This window comes from Capricornis sumatraensis, chromosome 14 (genome assembly GCF_032405125.1).
Source record: "Capricornis sumatraensis isolate serow.1 chromosome 14, serow.2, whole genome shotgun sequence".
NCBI classification, from domain to species: Eukaryota; Metazoa; Chordata; class Mammalia; order Artiodactyla; family Bovidae; genus Capricornis; species Capricornis sumatraensis.
In genome coordinates this window covers 58,230,205-58,243,134 of record NC_091082.1, presented here as the reverse complement: position 1 = coordinate 58,243,134, position 12,930 = coordinate 58,230,205, and the positions used below count along the sequence as shown (strand labels likewise).

The window sequence follows — 12,930 nt, the reverse complement described above, 5'->3', positions numbered from 1 at the left end:
TCCCCTTGGTATCCTCCGGGCCGTACCAATTCAGCCCAGTTACGGGTGATGCTTCTGGGAACCGCCCTCCCCTTGATAACTTCCTGGCCGTACCACCGCGACCCAGGAGGGGCGGCAAGTTCGTGGAGGAGCCGACCTATAAGCTGGCTCTGAGTTTTGGTTTCGAGAGACAGAAATTTCAGCCTCAAGGAGCCTACCCCAGAAGAGGAAAGACAAAGGGACTGTCCTAGCTGAGGAAGCCAGCAACGGAGGAGCTCTAGGGGCAGCTAGAATCCGAGGCCACGCCCCTGACAAGGACGCTGGTTGGCTGAGTTTGGGGAGTTCCACCAGGGGGCGTGGCCTTGGCCCTAGTGGGTGAGGGGCTTCAGTGGGACTGTCTTGCCTGCGCACGCGCGCTCACTCCCCCACCCATCCCTGGCACCATGCGCCGCATCTTCCTGGCTCGGTTTTCCTCCTGGCTTACATTATTAATTTTTAGTAAAAAAATCGTGCCACATTGTTTGTGGGATCTTAGTTCCTGAACTGGGATTGAACCCGGGCTCTTGCAGTGAAAGCTAGGAGTCCTAGCCACTGGACTGCCAAGGAATTCTCTCCACTTACTTTTAAAGGTAATTTTTAGGAGCGAGGTTACTGCTAACGGGCTCTTCTTCCTCTTCATTTTAATATTTACTTTTATTTGTTTGTCCTGGGTGTTTCTGCATGTGGGACCTAGTTTTTGAACCCATGCCGTCTGCGTTGGAAACTTGGTGTCTTAGCTAGTCAGCCACCAGAGAAGTTTCTAATGGGGTCTTCCTAAGGCCTACTTTAAAAAAATTATATATTTCGGTTGCACTGGGCACATGTTGCTGCCCAGGGGCTCTCTCTAGTTGTGGCGAGCGGGGGCTAGTCTGTTGCAGTGCCTGGGCTTCTCATTGTGGTGGCTTTTCTTGTTGCGGAGCACATACAGGCCAGGAGCATGGGGAAGGGTTAATGCAGCCACAGTAGGGTAGCGGAGATGTGCCTGCAAACGGGTCTCTCTGCTTGGGCTGAACGTGCTTGCAAACGAGGCGTTCTGCCAAGGAGACTGGACACAGCCTTGAGTTTAATGGTCCCTTGCAAACGAGGGAACATTCCCTTATCATTCCCTTCCTGTGATAAGGAGCAAGAAAGGGCTCTGGACAGACTGCAGTAAACTGGAATTTCACTCCCTTTTGCTGTACGATAACATTTATGCACATGTGCTATACTGAGAAGGCTTAGTCATACAGTCTGGAATTCTGCCCAGGGGGGCTATATAAAAGTAAACCACAAGCTTGGTTGCTTGCGCAGTTCTTTTTCCTCCGGCTGGAGTTGTGTCTGTCTCTTGTGTGTCTTGTCTTTGTGTCATTTCACTCGCAATCTCCAACATCTGGCGCCCAACGTGGGGCTTGAGTGAAACCGAAAGGGTGAGTAACCCCAGGGGGATTTTAAATCCATAGCAGGGGAACTTTCAGAAAATCATGGGGAATTCCTCATCATCATTACGGACACAATACATGGAGTTGGTCAAAGGACTTCTCCGCTCCATAGGCGTTAAGGTCTCGACTCATCGATTGCGTGAGCTCTTTCACTTGGTGGAGCAATATTGTCATTGGTTTCAATATCAAACTAAGTTACAGTTAAATTTGAAGGAATGGAAAATAAAAAAACAAATTGAGAAAGCAACATCAGAAGGGTAATGTGATCCCTTTGAAGTTATGGACTTTATGTAATGCTATAACACAGGCTTTGACTTTGCTATCTACTGATAATGTAACTAAATCTAATGCTTCAGTGAAGCGAGAGGCAATTTATGAGGATGTGCCAAACGTTGGTGGGTTTCTGCATTGCCTGAAGGTAAGGATACAAGTAAGCCTCCTTCTGGAAATGGTGAAACATCTGTTAGTTTGGAATCAGATTCGGAGGCTTCTTCGGTTTCGTCAGAGGAGGGCAAAGAGATTAAAGAAACGACCCATCTATTCCAGGAATGGTAGAAGTCCCGTAAGGAGGAGAGGAAATCTGCGCCTTCTGCTCCTCCTTGTGCTTCTCTTTTCCCCACTGCGGTTGGTCGGCCCGATGTGGGCAGGGAACATTGTCGGTTCTCCTTTCCTTTGTCTATGCTTCATGATGATGACTTGCCTGCTCCCCCTGGTGGTTTTATCGATCCTCCACAATTATTTTCCATCCAGAGGCAGCAAGATGACAACGTGATAAATATTCAATACACTCCTTTGGAATATAAATTTTTTAAAGATCTTAAAGCTGCAGTGGCGCAATACGGTCCTCAATCTCCCTTTGTTTTGGCTATGCTGGGATCATTGGGAAAAGGCAAATTAATCATTCCCTTAGATTGGGAATCTATTGCCCAAGCTGTCTTGGAGGGTTCTCAATGGTTGCAACTTCATAGCTGGTGGGAAGAAGAAGCTAGAAAGCAGGCTCGGATTAATGAAGGACAGAATCCCTCTGGTCCTCTTGAGAACAAGTTAATGGGAGAGGGCCATTATCGGGCTGTAAGAGAACAGGCTCAATACTCTGATCAGGACTTAAAACAAGTCCGCCAGGTCTTTTTACGAGCATGGCGCCGTGTGGTGCCTACTGGCCACGCCCAGCCCTCCTTTGTTAAAACAATGCAAGGTCCCAATGAGCCATATACTGATTTTCTAGCAAGATTGAGGGTAACTGTGGAATGAGCTGTAGGGAGGGATGAAATTTCAGAGATATTATTACAGACTTTAGCATTTGAAAATGCAAATACTGAATGCAAACGTATACTGGGACCATTAAAAGCACAGGGTGCATCTATAGCTGAATATATCAGAGCCTGCTCGGGAGTAGGAGGAACTGAGCATCAGGCTAATGTCTTTGCTACAGCCTTGGCCAAAGCTATGAAACCACAAAAGGGAGGTAACTGCTTCCATTGTGGAAAACCTGGTCATATGAAAAGAGAATGTCGGAAATTAAAAGCTGATCAAGGTGCAATTCCTAAAGACAGATCTTTTGCTGGGAGGAATAAGACTCCTCCTGGACCTTGCTGTCGATGCGGGAAGGGGCTTCATTGGACTAATGAGTGCAAATCTAAAACAGACAAAATGGGCAACCTGATACCGGGAAACTATCCTGCGGGCCTAAGTTCTTGGGGCCCAGGAACAATACCGGGGACTTTTCCTCCCTGTCCTCCTGCCGTCCCGCCTACCCCAACCCTGTTCCCTCCCAACAACAGTTACCAGTCAATGCCTCATTAAAAGGACCTCAAATGATGATTTCAGACTTACGGTCTGCTACTTCAGGGAGTGCTGCTGCTGATTTGCCACTAGCTGAGAATGTTCTTTTGTCACCAGGAGGAGGCATTTTCAAATTAAAAACAAATGTATTTAGACCACTGCCTAAAGGCACCTTTGGCTTGATATTAGGCCGTAGCAGTGAGGCTTTGAGAGGTCTAACCATAATTCCTGGGGTAATAGACTCCGACTATGTTGGGGAAATTTTGATTATGGTTTCTACTTCTACCACGCTTTCATTGTTAGCTGGGGAATGTATTGCTCAAATACTTCTCCTACCTTATCATCCCTTTTTGGCTCTTCCTAATGAACGAACAGGAGGATTTGGAAGTACTGGGTGACATATATTTTGGGAAATGCTTATCAAAGATTCTCACCCTGTTCTCTCCTTGATTATACAAGGAAAAAACTTTGAGGGACTAGTAGACACAGGGGCGGATGTTTCAGTCATTTCTTCTCAACAATGGCCCCAAGATTGAAAAAAAGAAAAAAGCCCTCTAATGCTGACGGGACTGGGCTCCATTGCAGATGTCTGGAAGAGTACCCATCCCTTGCAATGCCAATTCCATAATGGAAGATCAGTGTCTGTTACCTTTTATATTGTAAACATACCTATTAATATTGGGGGAAGAGATCTTCTCTCTTCTTTGGGGGCTTTTGTAACCATTCCACCGGAAAACTAGTAGCCACTGCTCAAATTCCTGGAGCACTCCCATTAAAATGGTTGACTAATACTCCAAAATGGGTTGAGCAGTGGCCATTACCACAAATGAAGCTCGAGGCGTTAGAACAATTACTACAAGAACAGCTCCAACTTGGTCATATAGAGCCCTCTACCTCCCCCTGGAATTCTCCTGTTTTTTTGTAAAAAAGAAATCTGGAAAATGGAGAATGTTAACCGATTTACGAGAAGTTAATAAATGTATTGAGCCTATGGGGGCATTACAATTGGGACTCCCCTCTCCAGCTCTTATTCCTCAGAATTGGTCCTTAGTGGTGCTAGATCTTAAAGACTGTTTTTTTGCCATTCCCCTACAATTGCAGGATAGAGATAAATTTGCTTTTACAGTTCCTGTTCTTAATCATGCTCAGCCTGTTAAGCATTATCAATGGACAGTCTTACCACAGGGAATGACAAATAGTCCTACTTTATGTCAAGAATTCATAGCTCGCTCTTTACAATCCCTCTGTCAAGAATACCCCAATCATATTCTATATCATTATATGGATGATCTCCTATTAGCAGCTCCTAGTATTGCTGAATGTGATGAATTCTTTCTAAAAGTACAGGAGGCTTTAAGACTATACAATTTGCAAATAGCCCCAGAAAAAACTCAAAAAGACGTTCCTATTTCATATTTAGGGACGGTATTGGAACAACATAGAATAAGGCCCCAAAAGTTGGAAATCAGAAGAGACCACCTCAAAACCTTAAATGATTTTCAGAAGTTATTGGGAGATATCAATTGGCTACGCCCGGTACTTGGGATTCCTACTTATCAATTACGACATTTGTTTTCTACTTTAGAGGGAGACACAGCTCTGGATAGCCCCCAAACTTTAACCCCATTGGCTTTACAGGAACTTCAATTGGGTGAGCAACGACTAAATGATGGCTTTTTGACTTACTTACATGCGTCTCAACTTATTTCATTTATAATATTTCATACCCCTTATTCTCCATCTGGTGTAATTGCTCAAGAAAAAGGATTAATAGAATGGGTTTTCTTACCTAACAGCTTTTCCAAAAAATTGACTACATATATGGATAAATTAGCCTTCCTTATACAGAAAGGTCGCCATCGTATTTTACAATTGTCAGGATATGAACCACACCAGATTGTTACTCAATTAACAACTGCTCAAATATCTCGATGTTTACAATTTAATGAAAACTGGCAAATTTCTCTTGCCTCATTTCCTGGTTCGTTTTCTAATCACTATCCGTCATCTAAATTGATTGATTTTCTCTGGACTAACTCTATGATATCTCAGTCCCCAATTTCAGATGTTCCAGTTAAGGGACCCACTATTTTTACAGATACAAATAAAAATACTGCTGGATATTGGACCCCGGAAAGTTCTAAGGTTCTCCCCCACTCATTTTCTTCTGTACAGCCCGCTGAGTTGTGGGCTATCTATTTAGTTTTGCAAGATTTTCCCCAAATTCCTATTAACATTGTTTCAGATTCTCGATATGCTGTTCTCTCTTGCCTACAGCTTCCCCATGTCTCCCTTCCCCTGACCCTTAAAACAGCTATTGATAAATTGTTTTACCAAGTACAACAATTGCTCTTGCAGCGTTCAGAATTAATTTTCTTTACTCACATCCTTGCACATTCTGCCCTTCCTGGACCCTTATCATTTGGAAATGCTACAATTGATGCCTTACTTTATCCTATAGAAGCAGCAAAACAAGAACATCTCTTACAGCATACCAACTCCAAAGGGTTACAAAAATCTCATGCTATTACTCGAAAACAAGCTCAAAATATTGTTCGTTCTTGTTCCATATGTGCACCCTTTGCTTTACTGTTTACCTCACCAGGTGTCAACGTAAGAGGACAACAAGCAAATCAGATATGGCAAATGGATGTAATTTACATTTCTTCTTTCGAACAACAAAAATATGTGTATCATACTATAGATACATGCACACATTTTCAATGGGCCACTGCATTACATTCTGAAAAGGCTGACGCTGTTATTACTCATTTGTTATCTTGTTTTGCAGTTATGGTATTACCAATTGAATTGAAAACTGATAATGCACCTGCCTACCAATCCACGAAATTAGCTCACTTTTTATCTCAATACCATATAACTCATACTTTTGGTATTCCTTATAATAGTCAAGGGCAAGCTATCATTGAAAGAGCTAATCGTACCTTACGTGAATATCTTGAAGAAATAAAAAAGGGGGAACAAGAGAGATTTATGAAACCTAAAGACATTTTGAATAAAACCTTACTTACCCTAAATTTTTTGAATATTTGGAGCAAGGGAAATCTATCAGCAGCAGAGTTGCATTTTCAAGGGAAAGAAGAGGATAAGAAGATCTTGAATACGCCTATTTGGTATAAAGATAAAGAGAAAGGTTGGATCCCAGCATCATTAATATATTTGGGACGAGGGTATGCTTTCATTTCTGTTAATAATTACAGGTTTTGGACCCCAGCAAGACTGATCAAAATCAACAATGGCTGATCCCTTTGAAGAGCTTACTATGCAGAGAAGCTTTACTTTCCATACAAGGGAAGCAACACCTCCTACATGGGGTCAAATGAAGAGGTTGACCCAGGAAGCAAAGAAGACATTAATGAAGGCGGGGCAACCTCTGAATCCTACCAATCTTTTGCTTGCCATGATGGCGGTGGTGACATGTCAGGTAATTGGTGTATTGGCCATACATATTGGGCATATATACCTAATCCCCTTAGTATATACCTAATCCCCATTAGTAAGAGTAGTTTCCTGGGGGGAGCCAAAAGTGCAGGTATGCACTAATGAGACTGCCTTCTTTCCCCCACCAGCTTGTGGGGGAATAGAACAACTATCTCATCATAAACAACAATGTAATATTAGTAATTTGACCATCGCAGTGGAAGGTGTTCCTTTGTGTATAGGAGGACGCCCCTTTTGTCTGTCCACCAAGGAACATTCTCATCATTCCTATAATACATGGGGGGTAAAGTATAATCACCATTTTGCTACTTTTACTGTGCTTGTTTCCACCAGGGGCTTTAACACCTTGACAGAACCGATAGACATTCATAATGGAATACATACGTCACTATGTCCTGTTAACTTTTTTGCTCCTTCTCTAGAATCTCTGGAGTGGGAACGTTGCCAAGGTCATCGACCCTTTAAAGTCATGAATTATTCTGGGTCTATCATTGTAGATTGGAGTCCAGATCATGGGCAATTCTTAGAAAAATGGTCGAATAAATCTCTTAGGTGGCATCGTGCAAATAGCACTTTGATGGGCAATGGTAATGAAACAGTTAACTGGCAGCAATTTGCACTTGTCCCTCCTCAATTACAATTGCAGGGATATCCACACATTCACGGGGATATTTGGAAACTATGGGCAGTTTCTGGTAATCTCACTATCTGGTCAGGAAACTATACTTTGGATAGTGGCGACTCTTCGGGTCCATTTCATGTTAATTTACACGTTAATAAATCTTATTCCACAATGGCATGTGTAAAATATCCTTTTGCATTGTTATATGGGAATTGGACCTGGAATGATACTGTGGGGTCTGTGTCATGTGATTATTGTAATCTATAACTCAATGTGTAAATCAGTCTTGGTGGAAAGAATTTGAAAGACAAGCCTGTAACTCCAATTTTTCGTTAGTAATTGTTAAAGCTCGGACAGAAGTATGGTTGCCTATAAATCTGACTAGGCCATGGTCAGATTCTTTTGCTGTTTCTCATCTAGTAACCGCTGTACAGACTTTGCCACACCGATCTTGACGTGTATGCTTGGTGTGGTCATTGCTTCGATTCTAGCAGTTGCATCAGTAACTGCAACAGCGGCAATGGCAGGCCTCGCATTACACCAAGGAATTCAAACAGCTGATTTTGTTCGGGACTGGCATAAAGACTCTCATTTGTTATGGCAACAACAGCGAGGTTTGGATGCACAACTTGTTACCGACGTGCTCAATCTTCAACACACGGTTTCCTGGCTTGGAGATCAATTAGCTGTTTTATCTACACGAAGTGTGTTGAAATGTGATTGGAATTCTTCTCAGTTTTGTATAACACCTGTACCATTTAACATGAGTGAAGGATGGGATAAAGTAGAACGATCCTCGACTGGGCATCAAAATCTCACTACGGAGATTATGGACATGGAACGACAAATTTTGTCTACTTTTAGCAGGACTTTACCTGACATTATGGGGTCTGATTTGCTGAAAAGTCTTCAAGAGGGAATGAATAACTTAAATCCATTAGGGCATGTATCCCCACTAACTGGGACTACCTTTAGGAACACTGTGTTTATATTACTTTTATGTTGTGTTGCTTTTCTAGTCTTCCGGCGATGGCGGAAAGGGAAACAACTAAAGCGCAAAGCAGAGAAGATCCAGACCATGCTACAATTTATAAAAGCAAATAAAAAAGGGGGAGATGAAGGGTTAATGCAGCCACAATAGGGTAGCGGAGATGTGCCTGCAAACGGGTCTCTCTGCTCGGGCTGAACGTGCTTGCAAATGAGGCGTTCTGCCAAGGAGACTGGACACAGCCTTGAGTTTAATGGTCCCTTGCAAACGAGGGAACATTCCCTTCCTTATCATTCCCTTCCTGTGATAAGGAGGAAGAAAGGGCTCTGGACAGACTCTGCAGTAAACCGGAATTTCACTCCCTTTTGCTGTACGGTAACATTTATGCACATGCGCTATACTGAGAAGGCTTAGTCATACAGCCTGGAATTCTGCCCAGGGGGGCTATATAAAAGTAAACCGCAAGCTTGCTTGCTTGCGCAGTCCTTTTTCCTCCGGCCGGGGTTGTGTCTGTCTCTTGTGTGTCTTGTCTGTGTCATTTCACTCGCAATCTCCAACACATGGGTTCCAGTAGTTGAGTGCACGGTTTTTAGCTGCTCTGTGGCGGGCAGAATCTGTCCGGACTGGGGATCAAACACATGCCCCAGCATTGGCAGGTGGATTATTATCCACTGTACCCACTAGGGAAGTCCAAGGCCTATTCTTCTTGTCAGACTTTCATATATTTTGCTTCATATTGTTTTAAAATTAATAGTTTCTCCTTTAGATCTTGGCCAGAGGGTCAGTTAATGGATGGTGGTATCTGCCTACCTCTGGCGTCTACAGACAGGGTTTGGGCCATGAGGTGCAAGGGAAGGGTTTTCCTTGGGATCCTCCAGAAGGTATGACTGGAGGAAAGGCCTGGACACCCCAGGGGCTGGTCAGGGGCCTGGGCCTAAAATGCAAAAAAGAAAGCAAAAGTGAAGTTCTCTTAACATCTGTATCTCGGAGCAGAATATGACACCTTCATCATTCCTGAAAGTAAGTATTCAGGACACTGAACAAAGTTTATGGGGTAGATTTTCCTACTTTGCACACAACTCTGAGATGCTTTATGACTGCCCAGCAGCACGGGTTGTTGCTGGTCAGTGAGTTACTTGTAGTCAGATAATTTCAAAAGCAATTGTATGAAAAGTAGCAAAAACTTTATAGCCGAGTCTTTCTTACATTTTATCTGAGAGAGTTCATTTTAACAATTCTGAAATGATGTCGGAGTGCCAAGTCACCTTCCCCTCTTGGGCTGGCCACTCCAGCACAGAGGACAGTGTTACCCAGGCCTTCGACCATTGCTGGAGGAAGTCTTTGCTCCATGGTCATACTTCCAGAGTTTGTATCCTGCCCCCCTTTCTTTGTCCTGTTTATGACTTTTCACCTAAACAAAGCAAAAAACCAGCCAGTTATTTTACCAGAAAGTCAGGTTTGTTTCCCTTGTGGCTCAGCTGTTAAAGAATCCACCTGCAATGTGGGATACCTGGGTTCGATCCCTGGGTTGGGAAGATCCCCTGGAGAAGGGAAAGGCTACCCACTCCAATATTCCGGCCTGGAGAATTCCATGGACTGTATAGTCCGTGGGGTGGCAAAGAGTTGGACACGACTGAGCGACTTTCACTTTCTTTCAGGTTTGTTTGGCAGCAGTAAAGAATTACAACTCAGGTCATGCAACTGTGATAACCACATGCAAGTCTGGTAAAGCGAAGAGGACATTCTTTTATAGAGGAGGAAGGGAAGTTGTTATAAACAAGAAGTCCATTAGAGGAAACATTGGAGTTTAAGTAAGGTGGCTTCTCATTGGCTGAGCTGTTGCCAGGCGGGGAGATCCGCCTGGTGGTGGTGGTGAGGTGGCTGCTCTGGTCACAGGTGCAGGACTCCCCTCCTCTCTGGTTCTGCGTGGACATTGGGGGTACATGCCTGAGGACTTACACCTTGTGGCCTCCCAACTCCATTTTAGTTGAGGTGTCCCTTGATTAATTTTCAGATAACTCTCTCAATGTTTGCAGGAGACATGGCTTTGCTGCCTGTGAAGGGCTGTGTGTGACTTCCAGTATCAGAGAAGCCACAGCAAGGGTCTGAGTGGTTTTACCGACGTTTGCTGGAGTTTCGACTTGTTCAAGAAGTAGAATTTGGGGTAAAAGACAGTAGACCGACCAGGATTCTTCACACCCTTGTCAGCTCAAATATGGCTGTTTCAGCCTGTTAGCTTATTTGCAAGTTAGATACAATACCTGTTAAGAAGTTGTTATTATGAAGGAGCCCTAGCCGACCCCCTGCCCTGGCCCCGCTCCCTGAAACTCCTGCACAGCCCCTTCCCCCGCATCCCCCATGGCATGCTGGTGTCTGCTGGGCCTTCTCAGTCCTTCCCCACTGCCAAGCCTGTCCCCTAACCCCCCCTCACAGGCTTGACCTACATCCATATCTTGGTCAGAAGTGATGGCTGCAGTCAGGTGGGCCCAGAGGAGCCCATGTTTCCAGGGAAACATGAGATAGCAGCAGATGTGGGCCTGGGCTCAGGAGCCCAAGGGTCCTGAGGACTGGGTCTGGATCCGTGGGTGGGAGAAAGGGTATGGGCCCCCCACCTTGAACCTCCTGACCCACTGCCAACACTGACTCGCATGATGTAGCTTCCAGGACTCCCATCCTGAGCACAGCCCCTCCAGGCCCATTTTCTATCACTGCACATTAGGCCTCAAGGTGTCTCTGTGTTGCACACCATCCACATTCGTTAGGCCTCACCACATCTTGGGGTGCTTCTGGGCACCTCTGCTGGCCTCCCCTAATTAGACATTCTGGAGGAGAGCAGGTGGAGTGGTCAGTAGTGAGGGGTCACCAGAGCTGCCAGGGCAGAAGAGGGCAGAGGCTCAGACCAGGGACAGGTGGCCCTTGGGCACCCAAGGCATTGGGATCTGAGCCTGTTCTAGGTGTCTGAGGGTGAGGGGATCCCAGGACGTAGTACCCAGGAAAGGATTTCACAGATCTTAAGTACAATCCCAAGTGTGTGGGCCTTCAGACCCAGCTAGTGGGTAGGGCCTGGAGGGGGAACCCCACCATCAGATAAGCCCACTGGGGTCTGCCTGGGCCTGGGCTGGGCCCCTGGCCACCCCAGGTCACTTGGCTGTAGGGAGTTGAGGCTTCCGGTACCTTCCTGGGTATTTCTTACTAGGCTCTCCTTGGGATGGCCAAGCAGCCCTTCTGGATGCTGCCCCTGGTCCTGTGGGTCCACTCACCTGCCATCCTGGCCATCACCTCAGCCAGTTGCTCCTAGGGAGCCAGGTTTCTGTCTATATGGGCACTGTGCCTTGCATATGGAGGTGGGGGCAGCTGTGGCCGCAGCTGCTAGGGCCTCTGGCTCGTCCTGACTGGCAGATGGGGAAACAGGGACAGCACCACTTTGGCTGCCCTATGGGTACCCTTGCTACACGCCCAGTGGCATGACCCCTGCCCTGGCTGACCCTCCACAGTCCCCACCTTGGCCTGACCCTGGGAGTCAGCCTCTGAACTCCATGGGGGTTGGAGGGGACATCTGAAAGTCACCCTCTGGACCCCAGGGCTGCAGGTAGCCCCCTTGTGGCTTCAGACCAGTGTCCAGGAGTGTCCTGGGAACCCAGGGTCCTCACCGAGCTCCCAGTAAGTCGAGCTGAGGTCAGGCTGTGCATCTGTCCCCAAGACTGCCTGTCTGGAGCTTCTGGGGGCGAGAGGCCCTCCCCATAAGGTGCCCAGACCAGCCCTGAGTGTCCTCTGTGGGCTCCTTCCTCCTTGGCCTTGCCCACCCTGACCTCACCTCTTCCACCAAATATCCTGGTGTTTCCTGGTTTGGACGCAGCCCAAGCTCCAGCCTGGCCCTTCTGGGGTCAAATATGCCAGCAGTGGCCTACTCCCTGATGTGGTGACTCAAGTACCCCCACCCCTGTCCCCAACACCCCCTTCCCAACTTCTCTGGGCTCCTCCGACAGCCCCCTCCCACAGGGCCTCCATCTCCACAGCAGCTCCCCCTCCCGGTTGGCACCCTGGCAGACTTCCAGTGTCCTTCTAGCCAGAGGCTCCCGGGTGTGGGAACCTCAGCAGGACAGGCCTGGCCCAGGCTGCCCTAGGGCAGGAACTGCTGGACATGGAGCCTGATCTGAGAGAGAAGGGAGATCGGCTGGGTGGGTGCCCAGCACTGAGGCCTGGGAGGAGGTCAAACAGGCCAGGAAAGGCCACCACCCTGACAGTTGGGATCTGTGAGGGACCAAAGGCCTGAGCCCACAGAAATACCCTCCCATCCTGCGGCCTCTGTGCCTCCAGCTCCCCGCCCCCTTCCATGTGCTCCACAAAGCCTGGAAGGTCAAATTCAGAGATCAACAGCCTTTGATAAGCACAGTGACCCTGCAGGTGGTGCCTGTACCAACAGAGCCTGCACCTGTGGTCCAGAAACCCTGGCCAGTGGGCTGACTCCTGCCCTCAAGCAGATCCTCTGCTCCTGGAGCAGCAGGGCCCAGCCTGGGGTCCATGCATGCTCAGCTAAGTCCATAGAAACTTGGGCTCCGACAGCATGCCCACCCCACTGCCCAAGGACACACTGGCTTCCAGGCAGACATGCTGGCCACTGAGCCCCACTGCAGAGGAGA

The 12,930-nt window shown here is 46.8% G+C and overlaps 1 long non-coding RNA gene across 2 annotated transcripts; it reads left to right on the top strand.

Moving 5' to 3' along the window:
- The first annotated feature begins 428 nt into the window (after positions 1 to 428).
- On the top strand, positions 429 to 8,713 carry LOC138090761 (uncharacterized). Of its 2 annotated transcripts, none has more exons than XR_011145877.1 (3): positions 429 to 608; positions 6,440 to 6,663; positions 8,322 to 8,713. It is a non-coding gene; the product is annotated as an uncharacterized lncRNA (long non-coding RNA). The 2 variants fall into 2 exon arrangements; XR_011145876.1 differs by lacking the exon at positions 429 to 608 and adding an exon at positions 1,326 to 1,424.
- Positions 8,714 to 12,930: the final 4,217 nt, after the last annotated feature.